The following is a 21,032-nucleotide window of genomic DNA, read 5'->3' as shown; positions in this document are numbered from 1 at the left end:
TCTCTCTCTCTCTCTGTAGCTCTCTGTATCTCTCTCTCTCTCTAGCTCTCTGTATCTCTCTCTCTCTCTCTCTAGCTCTCTGTATCCCCCCCCCTCTCCCTCCCTCCCTGTGACACTCCATCAGCCTGACTGAATCGGACCTCAGCTTCTTCTCCCCCGTTACCCAGACCTCACAGCGCACACTGGGACCTTCCAGAATGCTGGCTTTTAAAAAAACCTGGAGTCCCTCAGGACCTGGGGGTCACACCATTGAACCTCAGAGTGACCGTACTGATCAGGGATCAGCGTCGTCGCCTGTTAGATAACAGGAAGTACAACTTTCCAAGCAACTGTGTCTCTCTCTTCACCGTTACAGAGGAACCGTAGCGTTTAAAACCCGTCGACCTTCGACAGCCTCACACTGGGGACTCCTTACAAACGTCTCCACACAGAACACGTCTCCATACAGCCATTAAACATTAAACAACACGTTAACGTTTAACTGATCTCACATCAGTATGTCTCTCTCTTAAGATTTCACTGTTCAGACCTCTGCACGAGGGTACGGGATGTTTGCTCCAGCAAACGGTGCTTTTACTTGTAGAGATATTTTTGGATATTTATGTGACTGATGGTACAGGTGTTAAATAATACAGGTACGGAGGAAAGTCCTCGTCAATCCGATGGTACAGGTGTTAAATAATACAGGTACGGAGGAAAGTCCTCGTCAATCCGATGCATAATTCAGTCTTCTCTGTCGATGGTACACAGTTTCTGTTATCGCAGTGTTTTTCTACCAGATCTGACACATTTCCAGCGTAAACACGTACATCATGGGTGGACAAATCAGTGTACTGCTCAGTCCTGTGCTAACTAATGTGCTACGGTAAGTGGCAGCTAAGCTAATATAATAAAGTATGTGAATTAATACAGACAAAAACAAGAGTAAAAATTCACAACCAGAAATTCACGACGTTCGGGAAAATTCAGTACCAAAAAAAAAAAAATCGGTCAGTATTTTAAAATAATACCAGACTCAACCGTTCACCCGCAATTCGTACAATTTTTTTTATTTATTTAATTATTTTTTTTTGTGCTTTTTATTACTTTTAAATCGCTTATTGATTTCATTTAGACTCATTTAATGAATATTTATTTTAATGACATTCGGACATTAAAAATGTATTTAATCAGGACAAAATAAATTGGGGGGGGGGGGGTAACAGGTTCTGTAGGCGTCACCAAATATAAACCAACTGGTTCGAGATCACGCTTGAAATTTTCTCAAGTTTTTGACGATCAAAACGTGAACAGAAATTTTACAAATTATTTACGATTTTTTTTTTTTTTAGAATTATGTTAGAATTGAAATCCTTCAAATTCTTTGATTTGTTTTTTAGTGAAACCCTTTTTACTTTTAGTAAAAAATTAGCCTTTTTAAAGCCTTTAACGTTATTGACCGCATCTTCTCATCCGAGGTTTGCAGTGTTTTTTAACGTATAAATAAAAAAATCGTTTTTTTTTCCCTGGTTGTTGAACCTAGTAACTAAAACATCTCCGCCTTGGAACCTTCTCGTCCTGGTCTACTGATTTGTTCACCCTTGACTCGTCCGAGCCGCTGTCGTAGCTCCTCTGTCTGACTCGACGACTACCTACAGCTACCTACGGCACACACGATCGCTGCTATAGACACGAGGGCACGACGGCGTAAAAAGCCTTTTGCAATATTCCTTCGTTCTTCATACGGTGTGATGAAATCCGTTATTTTTGTCACGGTCGATCTTATCACGCGTACCTGAGGTTTTCACCTATCCGCGATGTAGAGGGTTACTTGTAGCTACCACCTGTAATTATAACACAACTCATTTAGACACACACACACACACACTACAGTTTCTGTGATCTCCCACATGGTACGAAACTCATGTTGAGGTTCATGTGACACTGCAGGTAACACGACACCTGAGAAGAATCAGGTTACCCGTGTTGATCGCTTCATGGCTCTGAAATCTATTTCACCTCCCATGAAACACACTTTGTTCTAATCCTTTGGTAAATGTGTAAATGATTCCAAGGGTCAGGAGCTTGGATCCTACAACCACTGCAGCGCCCGACGCCTTAAACGGGGAAATAGCTTCCTCACGCGATTACTGTAGGGGAAGAAAATCGTTAAATGTGACCTAACGGTCATCAGTAGCATCAGAGCGTTTGTTGACGGTTCAATTTTGTATGGAAAGTTTTACAGAATCCTGTTCATTTAGAAAGTTGCAAACGAACATCGCTTTAGATTAATACGCCAGCTGGCTAGCGGTCTGAACCCGGACGCGTCCGACTGAACCTGCAGTAGAAGCGTTTCTTTAGCGGTCTACGATTTACGCTGCGACGCTCTTCGACCTGAGAAGCCGGTACACGTTTGCAACTTTTTTCTTTTTCTTTTTCTTAAAAAAAAAAATCTTATTTATTATTTTTTTTTAAATTTCAAATTATTTTTGCATTACAATTTTTTCCTCTGACCTGCTCTCAGTGTCTATAAGAATTAAGACAAAAATGTTTAGCGTTATTATAAAGTCTCAGTGTCATATTTGCTGCTGATGGGTGAAAATGCATCAAGGACGATCTGTAAATTATTGATAATAAATGTGCCACTTGTGTATTTTGTGTAATTAATTAAGTTTTTTTGGGTTTTTTTTTTTTGTTTTTTTGCCTTGTGCCTTGATATACAGTCCACATGGGGATCGGAAATGTCTTCTGATTTTAAATGTTTGTTCCAAACTGTAGCTTGTATAATCTGTACGTTTTGGGGGGAAGATTTCAACTCATGGTGAAAATAAAACGGCGAACGAAGTGTTTAGGTAACGAGTGCAGACGTAACTTACTCTGGGAAATTTTTTGTATCTTCACGTATCCGGTCTGAACCCTAACTTGTCTTCCGCTGTATATACTGTATTGTAAAAAAAATAAAAATTAGTAACACACATTGAAATGAGTGGATCATTGGAAGACTGTGAGGTGACTGACAAATAGTCGGGCCGAATAATAAACAAAAACCAAAACAAAAAACAAACGTGTAGCCAATGAGCAGAAAGGGGCGGGGCTGGGCAATATGGGTGGAGAGAGTGTTCGGTGCGCGTGTGTGACATTAGCAGAAAGCGGTTTTAACATTGACATGGAGGACAAAAACAAAGAAAGAAAGAGAATAAAGACTTACGATAAGGACAAGAAGTAGGACGTGTTAATATAGGATCAGCTTTCCAGCGCTGGAGAGAACTGAAGGAGCAGGAAGTCGGCCACATATTCACAGGTTGGAGTTTCCCGAGTCAATAACTCCTGAGCTAAACGCTGTTACTACACAAATAACACCTCTTTTCTATCGTAGTAATGTAGAGAGGCAGCTACAACCGCGTTTTGTGTAGTAACAGCGTTTAGCTCAGGAGTTATCGACTCGGGAAACTCCAACCTGTGAATACGTGGCCGACTTTACTTAAGACGCCGAGGCGCTTTTTTCCTTCTCGATAGGTGAGTAACGTTGGTTTTGCTTTGTTACACAGAACTAATATATGCCTTTGTCCTTTACATCATTATGCTTGTGTGGCATTTTTGCTTGTTTGTTTATCTACAATCGTATTGTTCTTCCCTTCAGCTATGATAAAGACACGTTTCTTTCTGTTAGTCGCCCGGGATACGTATGTATGTGTGGGCGGAGCTATCGATACAGGGGTGGGACCCGTTTGGGTTAGGGGCGTGTTTGTTTTGGTGATTTCAAATGTCGACATTGGCTTTCAAACATCGGAGACCGCACCTTTAAGGATTGTAAAACAATGAGCTTTATCTAAATGGCCGTGTGAACGCACGCCGGTGTGACGGCGAGGTCTGTGTTTACACGTCCGTGATGACGTCCAGACGTGAACGGAAGTGTGATGATGTCACGATGCATCTTGTCCTGAATTTGACTAAACACTGCGGTCAAATCAAAATCCTATGAATTTGGTGCTAATTTCTTCGAGGAGCTGTGTATTGTTAGTAGAGCAGAAGAGTTGATTTTTGGCCTAAATTCAAGAGTTTCCTCCAAAACGGCCTCCAAACGAGTCGGCAGTTAAAAGCAGACGATACGCCGAAGCCGGTGCTGCTGTAATCGTATCAGAAACTCGTCAAAATTAACAAATATATATTTCACCTTATTTCCTGTTTAAAATATCCTAATATCAGCCATACAGTTTAGTCACAGGAAGCACCAGAAGCTTCTGTCCTCACGGTGAAACATCACCTCACAATAACGACGACACACTTCATGCTCATCCTGGTTAAAATCCATCAGAACATCACAGGAACACGTTCCGTTCCTCACTATGTACGGACCATGTTGTCTTGGATCTTTACCGAAGCTTGATGCTAACAGTTAGCATGCGATGCTAGTCTGCCAGTGAAGCTAGCACATGACAGGTCAACCAAACAACCTGACTAGTTCGCTTTAGAAGCTATGTGTAGCTACGGACATTTCAGAAATTCTCCGCAATCGGAAATATGTTTACAGATGCTATAAAATGGTAGCAGAAGAAACAAACCAACTCCACACCAGGTTCCGCTGAAGTTCTTCTGATAGCTGCTCATGATACAGTAGTCCATCATGCTATAGATGCACTGAGGTGAGGTTTGGCTGGATATGTCGACCTACAGCCACCACTTAGAGCTCTTATAGCATTTACACTTCAGAAGCCCTGCTGATTGGCTGAAATGTCTCCTCACCCAGAATAGAAGGATCTCGTGAGGTAACGTATACAGACGCTTTAAAGGTTAAACACATAGATATCACATAGAAACCGGTACAAATACTAAAGGAAGGAAGGAACTGTGGAGGGAAGCATGCAGCGACATGACAGACAGCTGATTACAGGGAATAAAAACTATCATTCCTGCAACGTGATTTACTTTCGCTTGGTAGATTAGTAAGGAACCATTTAGTCTGCATTCAGTTCCAGGTCCCAGTCACACCTTTTGAAGTCCCTCCAAACCCCATCCCACACACACACACACACACACACACACACACACACACACACACACACAGAGACACACACACACAGACACACACACACACACACAGAGACACACACACACACACACAGAGACACACACACACACACACACACACACACACAGAGACACACACACACACACACAGACAGAGACACACACACACACACACACACACACACACACACACACACACACACACACACACACACACACACACACACAGAGAGAGACACACACACACACACACACACACACAGACACACACAGACACACACAGACACACACACAGGCACACACACACACACACACAGGCACACACACACACAGACACACACACACACACAGACACACACACACAGACACACACACAGACACACACACACACATACAGACACACACACACAGACACACACACAGACACACACACACACACTCAGACACACACACACACACACAGACACACACACACAGACACACACACACACACACAGACACACACACACACACACACACACACACAGACACACACACACACACACCTGTTTACAGAATGTTTACAGGTAACCTGGAGGCTGAGTGATAAGAATGTCAGGAATGTGGCCCAAGTATCTCATTAAAAGTCCACTTAAAAAAAATACAGACTGCTTTAAACCTTCGCTATGTGCCAGATGTTTAAAATGGCTTTTCCTGCACTGCAGTCTCCAGAGAAATGGCTCAAGTCTTCACAGCTTCACAGAAACCTGGATGTAGATTGAGATTCCTACTGAAGTAGGGAGGAATTATTGCCGAAATCCAACCGATGTTTTTATAATGTTTTGTATCTGGTGCAGGGGGACACGGGGGCTTAGTGGTTAGCACGTTCGCCTCACACCTCCAGGGTTGGGGGTTCGATTCCCACCTCCACCTTGTGTGTGTGGAGTTTGCATGTTCTCCCCGTGCCTTGGGGGTTTCCTCCGGGTACTCTGGTTTCCTCCCCCGGTCCAAAGACATGCATGGTAGGTTGATTGGCATCTCTGGAAAATTGTCCGTAGTGTGTGTGTGAGTGTGTGTGTGTGAATGAGAGTGTGTGTGCCCTGTGATGGGTTGGCACTCCGTCCAGGGTGTATCCTGCCTCGATGCCCGATGACGCCTGAGATAGGCACAGGCTCCCCGTGACCTGATGAGTTCGGATAAGCGGTAGAAGATGAATGAATGAATGGATCCGGTGCTCACTGTAGCCTCAGATTCCTGTTCTTGGTTGCCAGGAGCAGAACCTGATGAGGTCTTCTGCATTCATAGGAAATTCTCAGGTTGTGATGGATTGTGAAGTTTGATGATTGAAGCTCTTGACCTGTATCTATGTTGTCATGCTACCATATTAGTGACTAATTGCATGAGGTTTTAATAAATGTAGGAGGAATTTAGTCATAAGGAGAAGAGATACATAACGACGAGTCCGACAGGTCCAGAGTTTGATGTGATCTACTGCAGGAGAAACATGTCAAGCTCTGGTACCATCTCCTGCTGGTGTTCCTGGTATAGGCTACATGCCCATGACCTTGATTACGATCAAGAAATGCACCGATGTGCATAGCATGCAAAACCTGTGGACATTCTGCAGCAGAAATCTAAATAAAATCCATCCTGGGAATTCGGTCAAGCGGCTTCACTCACTTCCAGTAAGAGCAGTGTTACAGCAATACTGCAAAAGTGCACGTGGAAGAGATTCACCCCAGATGTGACGCAAGTCTATTGTGGGGCACACACACACACACACACACACACACACACACACACACACACACACACAAATGTTCAAGACAGTGGATGTTGCATGTCCCATTCAGTGAACCCAGAGGAGACCCATGCAAACACTGAGAAGATAAAAGCTCAAGATCAAACCCTTCCTGGAGCCCTTCGTTAATCTCAGTGTCTTTATTTTAAATGCTACTTCTTATGAATTCATTAGTTTGGGAAAATGCGAATGAAAGGATAGAGAGAAGAAATAAAATGGAAGACAGAGGAAAAGAAACACCGAAAGGTTTTGTGTGGTTTGGTTTACGCTAAAAAAACTCCATGAAAGGTAGCTTCAAGCCAAAGTGAAAGGGAACGCGACACAGACAGTGTGTGTGTGTGTGTGTGTGTGTGTGTGTGTGTGTGTGTGTGTGTGTGTGTGTGTGTGTGTGTGTGTGTGTTATGGCGTGATGTATGATGGGGCCCTTCTACAGTCTGGTAGATAATGCTGTACAGATGTGTCCTCATCTGACCTTGAAATGAATAGATGCAAAGGGAGAAAGTGAAGGACGCCGTCGCTGCATAGCAGACATACGGTAGATGGTATATGTTTAAACCAAACAACAGCCTGCGATGACATAAGAGCTGAATCCTGAGCTCTGGTTACTGCCTGGGAGGAGGAGGAGGAGGAGGAGGAGGAGGAGGAGGAGGATCTTCTCACTCAGCGTTCCTCTACAAACCTTCTGAAATATATCAGTAACCGGATTCAGTCTGTAATCCACAGCAACACGGCAAGGAACCGGACCGTTTTCATCGAAAACGTCCTTCACGAAGATCTCGTCACCTTTCTCGTTTTTCACCGAGGTTATGTTTACCCCACACCACACCACACCCCACCCCACCCCACCAACACCCACCCCCCCCCGCCATCCCCCGTTCGTGAGCTGAACTCCGATAGCATTTCCCGTCTGTTTCCGTTCCGTCCAAATTTAGCTCGAGCAGGAAGAAGGGAAACGCTGTCTGGCTTTTAATAGAGATTTATTGCCACAGTTGTGGTAGCAAATAATCTAAAAATACTGGCGTGGTCATGCAGAATCCATCAGGAGCAGGGGTAACATCGGGGTAATTCACTTTAAAGTGTGTGACTTGGATTAGAGAGAGCAGAATTTACAGCATTAGTGCACTAGCACACTACGTACTGTACATATAATATCCAGTGCCATTTTGGAGGTGGAACCAAACGTTTCCTAACGAGCAAGGGATCCAACCCCTAGGGCACTGCAGAGTGAGGGATCCAACCCCTAGGGCATTACAGAGTGAGGGATCCAACCCCTAGGGCATTACAGAGTGAGGGATCCAACCCCTAGGGCACTGCAGAGTGAGGGATCCAACCACTAGGGCACTACAGAGTGAGGGATCCAACCCCTAGGGCACTACAGAGTGAGGGATCCAACCCCTAGGGCACTACAGAGTGAGGGATCCAACCCCTAGGGCACTGCAGAGTGAGGGATCCAACCCCTAGGGCACTGCAGAGTGAGGGATCCAACCCCTAGGGCACTGCAGAGTGAGGGATCCAACCCCTAGGGCACTGCAGAGTGAGGGATCCAACCTCTAGGGCACTACAGAGTGAGGGATCCAACCCCTAGGGCACTACAGAGTGAGGAATACAACCCCTAGGGCACTACAGAGTGAGGGATCCAACCCCTAGGGCACTGCAGAGTGAGGGATACAACACCTAGGGCACTACAGAGTGAGGGATCCAACCCCTAGGGCACTACAGAGTGAGGAATACAACCCCTAGGGCAATCGGACAGACTGTGAGCGGACGATCAAAACCTAGGGGAACCCAGGAAGAGGGAGGGACTAAATACAAATTTGAGGGAAATAAATTTGTAGGGAGGCGGTCCTACAAAACAACAAGCCAGGGGGATGGTAGATGACAATGAGCACGAGCTGAAGAGATACGACGAGAGGAGCAGAAACCGAGAAACAAGCAAGATATAACAGAGAGAGTGGGGAATGTATATGCTAGGCCAGAGAGGGATTGATTTGGGCGAGTAAGTATAGATCAACTAATAGGAGAATCGTGAGACAAGCGTGGAGTAGGGCAGAATATGACGAGAGCAAACCCAAGATAGATCTATGAGAAGATTGAGTTACGAATATATAAAAAAGCTTTCTAAATCTTACGATTGAAAATCCAAACTAGTGAACAGTACCCAGACCTAAGAAGACCATCGAGCAGATATCCGATGACGAATGCAGATTCAACATAGCGATACAGACTTGAGTTGAATGATATGACGCGAGTAGAAAATCATTAGTAATAAAAGCAGAGAGGACAATATCGTTGATATCATATGTAGACCGAGATTCATAGGCCTAGATATCTCATATAGATAATCAGGTACTAGAGAGAAAGAAGATGATAGCTAGATTTTAAAGTACAGATAGAGATGCGAGAGAGATAGAGTATAAGTGTTACTCGTGAGATTTATTGAGCTATATGCTGCGGTATGTATTGGAAGCAGAGTTAGATATCTCTTATTTGTGGTCTATTGATATGCAGAAAGCAGCATGACAGTGTCAGCCCGGGTGTTGGTTGAGACAGCTTTTTACGTGAACTTCAACGGGCTTTTAAAAATTATTTCATTTAATTTATTTTTTTTATATTTATCATATGACGTATAACATGCTCCATATTCCAGTTAGTGTTTACTTCAAAAATGGTAAGTATTTGGAATACAGTCACCTGGGAGAGTTCTCATAGCCAGCTGGTACATCGCTCGTTAGAGTAAGATGAACAAAAAAGGAATCCCCTGGTTTTAGCTCAAGCAGGAGAGCGTGAAAGTCCTCTGGACGTTCTCTTGGTGTGTTGGATTGACACTACGTTAGTAAGTCGAATCACAGTATGTGCACACCAGTTGTAAGTCTTCGTCGGTGCGCGAATAAACTATAGTATTACTTAAGTGAAAGTCCTGATGCACCGCATTCGTTGAAGTTGCATAATATAAGGGCCTCCTCGTTACCCGCATCTGACTTCCTCTACAGCCTGAGCACAACAAAATTCATCTGAAGATTCTACTGATACAACAACCATGTTTCTCGGCTCTTTCATTTTTTGCCACGCAGGATCCTTGATGGTCTCAATGTAAACATTTACCCGATGTGCATAAAACTGATTAGCATTTGGGTTATATCAAGGGCTTCGATCTTTACTTCATCACTTTTTTTAATAAAACATTTACTTTAAAGATCCAACTCCTTCTTTGGATAATACAATAATGATTAATGTAAATAAACTATGATAATAGTTCAGAACGATATGTCTGATGATTCACAGTTTGCAGAATTTGATTTGGCTTTACTATTCGTATTTGATCTGAATTATATAAAATCTGATGTGGGTAGTCGATTGAATGGAAGGTTTAAGGCCACCAGAAACAGGTTAATGTATTAATCCTGCTGCTATAAATGTGAATTATATTTTGTGTGTCTGCTGTCTAATAATAAAATAAATACAGATGAATTGGTCTTAGAGGATCTACAGTATATTTGTTTTAATCGGTACAACCTTCGGGCATTCCTCCACACAGTTCCCTACCAGGCCGTTCACAGAATAAGGGTGAGACGACAGTATTAAACACATCAAATAATATGAATCATCTTTCTGCTGTTGCTTTTTTTCTGTGACTCAAAGTTTTGCTTCCAACATGAGCTTTATATCTAACCATTTATAAAAAAACCTCTATTCAAGGGACCTTTTGTTATTCCGTCCACTACTGCTCTTTCAGATACCATGTGAAACCTATAAATAAAACGAAGAAATCAAAACAAAACAAAACAAAAAACAAACAAAATAAATAAAATGAGGCAGTTTCTAGTCATAATCTACAAGAAGTATTCACACCTGCTGTAGAACACAGCATAGCAAGGTCTGGTTTAATATGGCCGAAAAAACAACAATGTGTTACACAGAGAATACTAGCTGTTTACTGCGCAGCTCATTTTCAGCAGTCCCTATTGCAGTAATCTTTCTGGATTTTAATGCATCCGGAGTGGAGGGGAGCAAGAGAGAAGCATGTCTAAGTTAGTGAGTGTTACGTAATGTTTTCGAGCAATTAATTGGCTCAATATCCTCAACGTCGCCTCTCTAAAGCAGGGTTTCAAGACCCTTAGGACCCTGACCTATGTGTACAAACTAGCCTTGCCAGTGAGGATGTTTTTTGTTTTCCTTTAAGGCTTGATTTTGAGTTGTGCGCAATTGTCCTAGTTTGAGTGTTTTTCCATAGAAGTGCCAGTTTCGTAAAAAAGTACATAAAGCCACACCAGGCCGAGACTCACTTCATACTCTTGTTATCTAGCTGGTGGTTGATCTTACGAGCTTCTCTTTTTCTGTTCGGTAACAATGTGATGTATACAGACTGCCTCTGGTATTATGACTTTAGAATCTAAACATCGCCATTGGGGTGGCAAGCAAGCAGAACAGGCTAAACAAAACAATAAATATGTGTAAAATCATGCCAGATACCGATATTAAAGAGATTCATGCATAACTCCACACAATCATCAGTATGAAGTGAATGGACCACAACTGGCAACAGAAGCATCCTGGATCATCTTTTCCACACGTCTTGTAATTGGTGGAGTTTAGGGTGAGTCCTGAACCCTGTGATGTAGTCTTCTGTCGGTTGTAGCTTATCCACCTTCACTGTTATGTTGTTGTGCTGCTCACCCACTTCAGTGGCCTTGGCTGTCGCCAATCCAGTCATTTTCTTCTGCATGCAAAAATCCGTTGCACCGTTTCATTTAGCTCCGATTTGTGTAACTGGCTGTTAGAGCCTGTTGTCGTGAAATTACCAGGGTTAGCAGTTTATCGGAAAAACATCAAACCCAGTCATCTGCGGCACAACAAGATTGCCATCAATTAACGAGTCAGACATCGGGAACTTTCTCTCATTTCTGCAAGTGATACAATGTACCTGACGCTTGCCTGACTGTTCAGAATGGATTTTTCTGCTATCGTGTTGCACCAACCATGCCTGCCATCGTACTTGTATGAACTAGATAGAAACGCATGGTGTGTAGGTTGTGCTAGAAGGACACGTCACCTTACACGGCGGAGGTGTGGTAGATAGAGAGCCGAGTGATAGGTTAAAGGAAGAATAAGGTTAAAAATTGGTATGTTGAGTTGAGTGCTACTAGCAAAATTGCAAGCTGGCGCCTTTTTCCTTTTCCAATTACAAAGACAACAGCGAGGTTCCTGAAACCAGAAATGTACGATCATTCTTGACCGTATGCAAAGACGCATTGTGTTTATTAGAGTATTTAGGAATTTAGAGATAGAAATATTCGATTTTAGAATACTGGCGTGTATTAACTACACATACACAAGGACTAAAACAAATGCCACAAATATGACAAGACTCGCAGAAGATGCCTGCGATTTGTTTTGTCTCATCAACGAGGACTGAGGTTTATATGTATGCTCATTATGGATTGCAGACTGGGAAAATCAGAGAGTGTTATTGCAGTGAGGTGTACGATTATTTTTAATATGCAAGCAATTTCTCAAAGAGCTAAACACGGTTGAAAACAATTTTTCCACAGCCTCTTTCTATTGAGTGATTTCAGACCATAATCTAAAGATTCATCATTCGTTCTACACAATATCCTGATACAAATAAACTTATGGCTTGTTCATTTAGTCCTTGTAAGTTCGGTTTTTTCTTTGTTTATGTTAGTTCTAAACACTCACTAACAGGGACCAAAAAGGACCCAGCATATGCTGAATAGTTTCAATATAAATACCAACTACATCGTGGTCCTAGTGCTTTTTTATTTACTTCATTTATTGATGTTGTATTACAGTTTAAAGGTATAAGTAACTGACTCAAAATATTATTGCATGACGTAATAACTAGATACGGCATGAAGAATAAAGGTCACTTGCTTGCCATCTCCAATGTTACTGAAACTTTTGTTCCAAAACAATGATAATTACATTCACTGGTTGTGCTTAACTCTAACTTGACCGTGTTTAGCAACATGGCTACGGCGCCTGGCTGAATGATCGTCTGCTGAACTTGAGATGAGGCTTCTTGGGTGAAGGAACTAAAGTAGCACAGTTGAGATGGCAGTTAATCGCATGGAAGGTACGTTTATTCACACACAGTAATTACGTGGTATTTTTTAATGGTCTTCCAGTGGTGTGGGGTCTTGGGCTTGTTACTAAGCGTATCTGATCACTCAAGCAAAAGACTATAAGGAAGGGTGATTTTTCATGATGTAGCTATTGATTATTATTAACCATACTAAACCATCTGTGCACTTCTCTTAGGACTGGAGAACTTGGTCTGTTTCGCAGCTTCTTAAGACAGGGGTGTTGTTTCTTCTTTAGTTTGTGGCTTTTTCCAGCTCTAATGATCCCCATCCAACTAATCAGCTGCTGCCTCAGAAGCTGCAGCAGGAAACGCAGCTGTGTGCCCAGACTTTAAATCTCACTCCAACTCGCTCAAGTTCAACCGTACAGCGCGTCAACACTTTAAAGTGAAGCGCAGAAAAAAACAAATTCTAGACTACTAAGTAATACACTTTAAAACGCGTCACCTTACACTCAACACAAAGTTAGAACATCACACAAAATATACAAACAGTAGAAAACAAAACAAGCTATTAAGTAGTCTATCGTTTAATAATAAAAACGTCCTAAAAAAGAAAAAAAAAAGAGAAAGAAAAAAAAAAAATAGGAAAAAGCAAAAAAAGAAAAACTACAAAGCATTTTGATAGCAAATTACATCATTTTGATCGAAGTCTTCGTTACAGAAATTTAGCATAATCCTTCTCCCCAGGGATGATTTCCTTTGTCCCCATGCGATACCTGTACACCGATCTGCACGTTTGATTGTTGCTATAGATCATGAGAGACACTATGTCTAGAATGAGGCGTCGTTTAATAGGTTTCTTGAGTCCACAGCACTAATCAGCGTCATAGGAACTAATATAGACTAGAGGTCGGATCTGCAGATCCACAAATTTATAATGATGATTGGAGGTATATAGGTATGTGTCTTTTGGTGTTAGCCGAAATTGTCAGGCGTCTTTTTAATATATACACCGGATTGCTTGACCTAGAGGAGACAGGTACTGAAACGTTGATAACTTAGACAACGATAGACCGACACATCAGAGGGACTTTTTGTTCTGTGGTTATACACGGCGTTGTTTTTTTAGCTTGGGCATTTCCATGGTGTGCACGTTTGGGAACGTTTTATATAGCCTAGATGTCGGGATTATGATTTATGAGTAATAAATTGTTTGGAAAAGGGGCGTGTGTTTTGGTGGTATTATTTCTTTGTTTGGTGGTTGTGTCTATAGTGAGTGTTGTTTGTTGTTAACGTGATGGGTATTCCATTTATTTTATAGATATTTACTGTTCGTACTTCAAACCAATAGTATTGATGTAAACGGAATGTATTATCTAGATTGTATTACAAAATTCGTGTCATTCAAAAAATTTCATCATCAAACAGCAGTGCTCCATATCAATAGTGGGCTGAACGAACAAGAACGGTTGAGTTGTGTTTTTGACATGATCCAAACTGATACTGGCCAGTGCTGCTTGTCTTGATCTGGTGCAGGTGCTGGATGGTAGTTGTGGACAAATTGGGCTGACTATACCATTCTTCCTGATTCCAAATATGAGACAGATTAATAAGTTGTTTTTTTTGGTTTATTGAAGTATTACATGAGCCATCCATATTTTCCATGCTCGGTACTGTGCTCTAACGTCTTCAGATGATGGCTCATCTCCCTTTCCATATCACAAATAGAGTATAGTTATAAATAAATCAACAAACTAACACCAGGCCTAAATAACATAATACACTAGATATACCTATACTTTATCAATAAAGCAGTTTTGCAAGAAAATGTCTCCTTAAGGTTGACAGTCGGTCCTAATTATAGAACCGCATTTTCTGAATTGGGTTTTTTTAAAACAGGTCCGTTTGGACGCGCAGGGATCCGGCCAGTGTTACTGCACCATGATTAAAAAAAAAAAAAAAAAAAAAAAAAAAAAAAAAAAAAATCAGTTCATATCATACTTGGAGTTTTGACTGGGCGTGCATGTTTTAAATTAAAGAATGTTATCTGATTGGTGATTTTACAAAGACTTTTGTGATCAGTAAACAAAAGGAGTGTTAGCTCCCGTCTCCACAGGGTGGGACAAAAGGGGTTTAAACTGAAAAAAAATCTTTTTTTGGCTTGCGTCTATGCAAGTCTACACCAAAGTCTATAAGAGATTCGAAAAGAAATGGGCCTGTGTGTGCCCTCAATGATTCGTAGAGTGGATTTCAACTGATTCAATGAGTTCGCCTGGAAACAGTTTGCGCCAGGGCAGAGACAAGCCTACAAATCTGTTTGAAAAAAGAAAAGTCGATGTGAAGCGCAAAAGAGCAAAAGAGAGCATGAGGAGAGCGAAGGACAATGTATGATCCAAGCAAAGGAAAGTCTTGTGTGATTCGTAAATACTTCCACCTTATATTTCAACGGTGACAAGCGTCGTGTAATGTATTTTTGGAAAGTAGAAACGAAAAATTATTTGTAATCAGTATTAACATGGGCCATCACTGTGTCATAATTGTAGTGCGTGTCATAATAAAGCGAGTGCATTATATACAGTTTCTGTAACTAAAAGCCTCATTTAAGCCAGTGTAGGAGTCCAATTTCCACTGTTCATATAATCGGAAATAGGTGGGCTACTTTTGACAGAACTGGAAGAAAAGTTAAGAAAGTAAAGAACCAGAAGGTTATACCAACATATAAAAGGAAAAGAAAGTGAAGAAACAAAAACACATACTAAAGAACATAAAATAGGTTACGACTAAAAGAAAAACAGGCCAAGAGTGTGGCTTGTGTGTCAGCTGAATGCAACTAATTCCATTTTAATATAGTAAGAGTGATGATCTGTGCGAAAACCCTTTTTTAAAAGATTTGCCTAGGTTTGCCCATATCCCAGAGAGTTGGGACACTGTGATTGTCTGGTGTTCGTATCATACGGTGTATCTACAACACGCGATGTCAGACATGAGGCCGAGATTGCACGTGCAGAAACGCCTGGGTCTACACGTCACGATAATCCATGGGTAGTTCACACCAATTTAAAGTGCCCTCTGGCCTACAAGCTATATTGATTCTCTCAAGCTTAGATTTGTATGATAATGCAGAACAGTGACGGACCAAGTGAGTAGTCACCACTACAAATTACCATACTAATCATTTCATTTGGATTGATCCCCCTTTTGAAAAGCTTGCTCTGCTGAAAATAAAAAAAGGATAATTTGTTATAGTGCTTTTGCCTCCAGAGGAGGGAATGACCTTGTTTGAATTCGAACGGTAGGGCTATATAAGCGTATTCGCAACACCTGAGATTAGTAGCTAACTTTCCAGCTTCTAGATAAAGGACACTTCAAACACCATGCACTGTGATAACTTTCACGAAAAAGATAATCAATCCAATACCTAGAAATAAATCAAATCGCACTAGGGCATTGGCACACCAGGCTCATTCAAGGTACGTAAAAGTCTGACATAATAATTCGAATTCTTACGCACTGGTGACTCTTGAATACACATTCATTAATGCTTATGATGTACACTTTCCAAACGACAACTGAAACACAATATCTGAGAAACGCAAGCAGCAGCCAGGCCATACTTGACAGAATATTTCTTAGGCTTGTCACTACAACCGCAAGACATAAAAAGACGCAAAAACCGATTCATAGAAAAACAACTAGAACGTCGTTAGGACACACCTACTCCGAAATGAGTATTTCATCGTTTTTGTCCCCTGTTTACACTGGAAGTCAGTGTAATAAAGATTGTCGTGTACCATATCTTCAAAATGTATCTGCATGTATACGTTCCATTTAAATAATAGAAGATGCTTTGAGTGTGAGCGATAACTGGTTTCTATTTAAAGGAGAAAACAAAAAACCAAAAAATAAATAAAAATAACAAAAGATCAGAGCATGACAAATACTACTGTTTGATGAAAAGCTATGTTAACTATGTTAAAGTCAAATTTTATATTTTATTAAAACAATCCAAGGTGTATTAAATGGCGCGAAACCTACAAAATTAGTGTATGTGAAAACCTTAATGGAGAGAGAAGGATAAGAATCCATGGCGTCATATGGCAGTCGACACGAGGCAGCACAGACGTCGTAGGATCAAGGGCACACTTGGAGTCCATCCTCTTTACAGCTAGATGGCACAAATGCGATATCCTCCTAGATGTAAGCTGGCTTTCAGTCTACACCCCACCACAGCAAACACAGACCACGTGTATTCAAGTCCTAAAATTGAGCATGAAGCAGAAATCCACAATGAATATCATTACGTGATGTGTTCAACTGACTACGCAGCAGCCGGGTTTTAGAAGTGTATCACAAACACCTCACCATGCCCTGTCTTACAGTAAAATATCAACTCAGAGTGTGCTTTCTTCATGTTTAATCTAATACATCATTGAGCGATGACCCGTGATAAAGCCGAAATATATAAGAAAAATAATGTATTATTCAAACTTCCAGACCTGCTGTTCCTCTTGAAAGGTGGCCCCTAACTTGACAATAAAAACTATTCATGCCCCCGAATTTCACTTTTAAAGGGAGACCGCATGTAGCTTCGGTTGTGAATCAGGATAGCAGAGCTGACATATACTTTGCACTGCAGATCAAGATAGGTCGCAACGTAGGTATCTAAAATGTTAGCTTGGTGTGTCATTCTAATTCGAAGGCAGCGGTTAAATTGAAGGCTTACTATACTGTAATGCACAGCGTGTCCAGACACACTTGAAAAGAAAGAAGGAGTCAATTTTTTTGATTAGCTGGCCGGCCAATAAATTTGAATAGAGGTTAATCCAGTATCCCATTCGAGAACGTTAGCAAGTACATCATAGCTACAGAGGGCATTACAGTATTAGTATTTGGTATGGAAGCTAGTAGGCAGTACTGCAGGAAAATCCAGGAAAATTTTAAACCAAAGTTTTATATTAATTATTTTACTTGAATATTGATAATGAAACATAGGATTTTTCACTGGCACTATCCAAGATTTATTAATAATGACTGTGGTGGTGTTTTGGTTTTTTTTTGTTTCAGCTTCTTTTAGTTCACATCGGAATTTCTCACCTTTGTTGCCCAGATAACGGCAACATGTTAACTAACAAACAAACACAATAAAAATTGCAGCAAGACATTCAGTTCCTTATCGGTACATCCAAACAGAGTCCGGTGACCATAGTACTAAGGATCAAGGTGTGTGCTGCATTCTGTAATGTTATGTCCAATGTTTAGGGGTCATCTCTGCTTTTGTTCGTTTAATTTTCAATTTAGAGATGATTTCTGTATTGCGCAATTATGACTCTGAAAGCTTGCGGAAGCATGTAAGAATGCGAAGAAGACATTTGTTCTGTGGTTTTCTACTTTTAAGGCGACTAACAGTGTAAGACGGTACTATGTGTTATTGCAATGCTTTCTCCCCTTAACTGCTAGTTTGTTCACTGGCACTTACACACCATGAGCTAGTGAGGCAGGAATGAAGAATATAACAAATTACAACGGCCTATTCTTATTCCTATTACGTATTGTACAGAATTTAAGTACCTAATCCAAAATCGCTGTGTGAGATTGAAATAAACGCCAAGCCTTTCATTTATAATGTTTGAACAACAAGCAACGACATCATCAATACCTTGTAAACAAATAAATAAGCCCAATAACAATCTTTTCATTGCGCAACAGTATATAAAGAAGCTGGTACACCATGACTGAGATGTTTGAAGTTAAAAATACACGCACTAAATTAGACGAATCAACTGAATCAAGTATATTTGGGTGCAATGAACTATTTTTTACATATTTAGCAAAGGTCATATAACAAACAAACATAACTTCGACATGTGGATTAGTGTCTAGGTGTCTTACAATGCTCATTCAATCCGTATAATCCTTACTGCCAAGCGTGTAACATTTTAGACTAAAAAAAAAAAAGTAAAAAAACACACAAGATAACCAGAACACAGACAAAACAAACCCCAAACAAATCAGTATGATTTGTCATCACTGTAGCTTTTTAAACACATTTCACAAAACAAAAGGTAATGCAAGTTATATATCTTCACTTATAATGTCACGACGAGTCATTGAGTGCGTATCCATTTCTAGCACACAAACATTATGTATTACTTTGCGTTCACCATCGGGCAAGACAATATCCAACACACTATCAACTAAGTCCCGGCATCTTGTAAACAAGCAGAAAATTTGTACCAATGTTGCCTGTTACGGTGTCATACAAACTATGCCCTTATTAGGGCCGAGGCAAGAAAAACAATCTGTTACATACGTAAAAAAAACAGCAGGAGGTGAATTTCAAACATGGCCCTGTATGATCGAGGTAATGCTTTAGAGTGAAAAAGATATATCAAAATATGCCCTGGACCTTCCACGATTCGCATGTTAGCCAAGAATGTCTGCAAGCTTCAGGTCTAGAAAAAAACGGCATTTCAGGGAAGAACAAGATTGAACTAATTCACTTGTCCAGCTCGGACACACATCGCTCGTTGCCATTTTCACTTCCATGAATGAGGAAAGGAGAGACTTGTATAGCACAGGGCCAATGACCACAAGCCATTAGCAGAAGGCTCATTAGCACTTCAAACAATGGGGAAGTAATCCCAGCTGACAACAAGGAAAAGACTCAAGCCCCTTAATAATACATCCGCTAGCGGGTGACAACCTCAACGGACCCACGCGGCACATTTCACTGATGCGCTTTTTTTAGTGCCATCCCAGCTATTCTACAGACTGTCCACCAAAATCCCTCTGCAGACCGGGCAACCCTGAAGCGGAATAAATGTATAGCCTCACCGACTAATGGTGGGGTGGAGATAGGATGCTAAAAATACAAACTAGATCGTCACTAACTACAAGTCTTTCCCTATAAATTTCTTGTTTTAAGGATGAAACAACTGCGGGTGGTGCAGATACAAGGCTATTAAGAATAAGTCACCTAGCCGCCCTTATACAATAGAATAGTAAACAACGACTTTGTTTAATGTCAGTGTCTACAGTTCATATACTTTAAAGTAATGGCACATCAAAATGTCCACACTTCTGATCAATTTCCCCCGACAACACACTTCTCCATATTACACACTTGTGTACTGCGACCGCCAAACGCCACCGACATCTATTTAAGCAGGCGCATAAACTGAAACCAGAGCTAACGTGGGACTTAAGGGTCGTTGTTTTTTGGGCTTGGTTGGACCTGTAGTCAAGGACCTAATGCACCTTTTCCACCGAGGCAGTCAGTTCGAGTGCTGAGCTTCCTGGGGCACAGTAGACCTAAGATTACAACTAATTCTGTTCTTCCCTGGTTTCGAACCGCCAAAAGCCACCGGGACCTGAACGACAGGAAAGATGGTTCTTGTATAAAGTAGCCCCCAACACCGTTGCTGGTGCTAGCCTTACAGAAATCGCATTTGGGCGGGAGCTGTGGGCGGGGGCTTACTGTTAGTGCATTTGATAATGTACCTTAGTTTACTAATGATTAATACACTTTTTTTACCGCGATATGTACATTAATCGGCCACACATGATAGTAGGTAGATACATGCTAATGCTAACTTTTTTCTGTTTAATGATAAATAACGTTATGTACTTACGATTAAACCTCCGTTTATAAAGAATTACACAGGCGCTGCATCGGTACACGTTTTTATTCGCCGTGTTGGAGGCCAAGTGTCGCGTTCGGCAAGCCAGAGCATTAACAGTTTAAAGAAACATCCGCCATTGTTGGTTCTGTTTGGTTTGCCGCTCTGCGCACCGTTGCTGGGACACGTGACATCTATCACCAGAGTGACGTACCCACTCGGCGCAAGAATCACTTGTGATGAGCTCTCTACGCTGGTGGACAGGACCACCAAACCGGTTTTAGAAGGACCGCCAGGATGAGGGAACCAACGTATGAACCAGCACGTAGCGCTAGACTCTGAACAACGCACCGGTTCTTACATTGGAAATTCCTGTCTTCAGCTGGGCCCCACGGCAATCAGTAGCCTCCTCCACCCAATAATATCACGAAATAGTTGACAGGGTCTACCTCCAAGAACTTGGCTTGTAAATCGGGGTGATTGCCTGTAGGTTCACGTTCACTGAAAAAAAACTCCTGTCTCGTAATCCCCTGATATGATATTGGTGACGTGTATCGGAAATGTGTAACAATGCAGAGCACAA

At 41.4% G+C, this 21,032-nt stretch overlaps 1 long non-coding RNA gene across 1 annotated transcript; it reads left to right on the top strand.

Moving 5' to 3' along the window:
* Window positions 1-2: 2 nt before the first annotated feature.
* LOC113642524 lies at window positions 3-2,956 on the top strand. The gene is made up of 2 exons (XR_003440579.2): window positions 3-619; window positions 672-2,956. It is a non-coding gene; the product is annotated as an uncharacterized LOC113642524 (long non-coding RNA).
* Window positions 2,957-21,032: the final 18,076 nt, after the last annotated feature.

The sequence above is a fragment of the Tachysurus fulvidraco genome, chromosome 11 (assembly GCF_022655615.1).
Source record: "Tachysurus fulvidraco isolate hzauxx_2018 chromosome 11, HZAU_PFXX_2.0, whole genome shotgun sequence".
NCBI lineage: Eukaryota > Metazoa > Chordata > Actinopteri > Siluriformes > Bagridae > Tachysurus > Tachysurus fulvidraco.
This window is presented reverse-complemented; position numbering and strand designations above follow the sequence as displayed.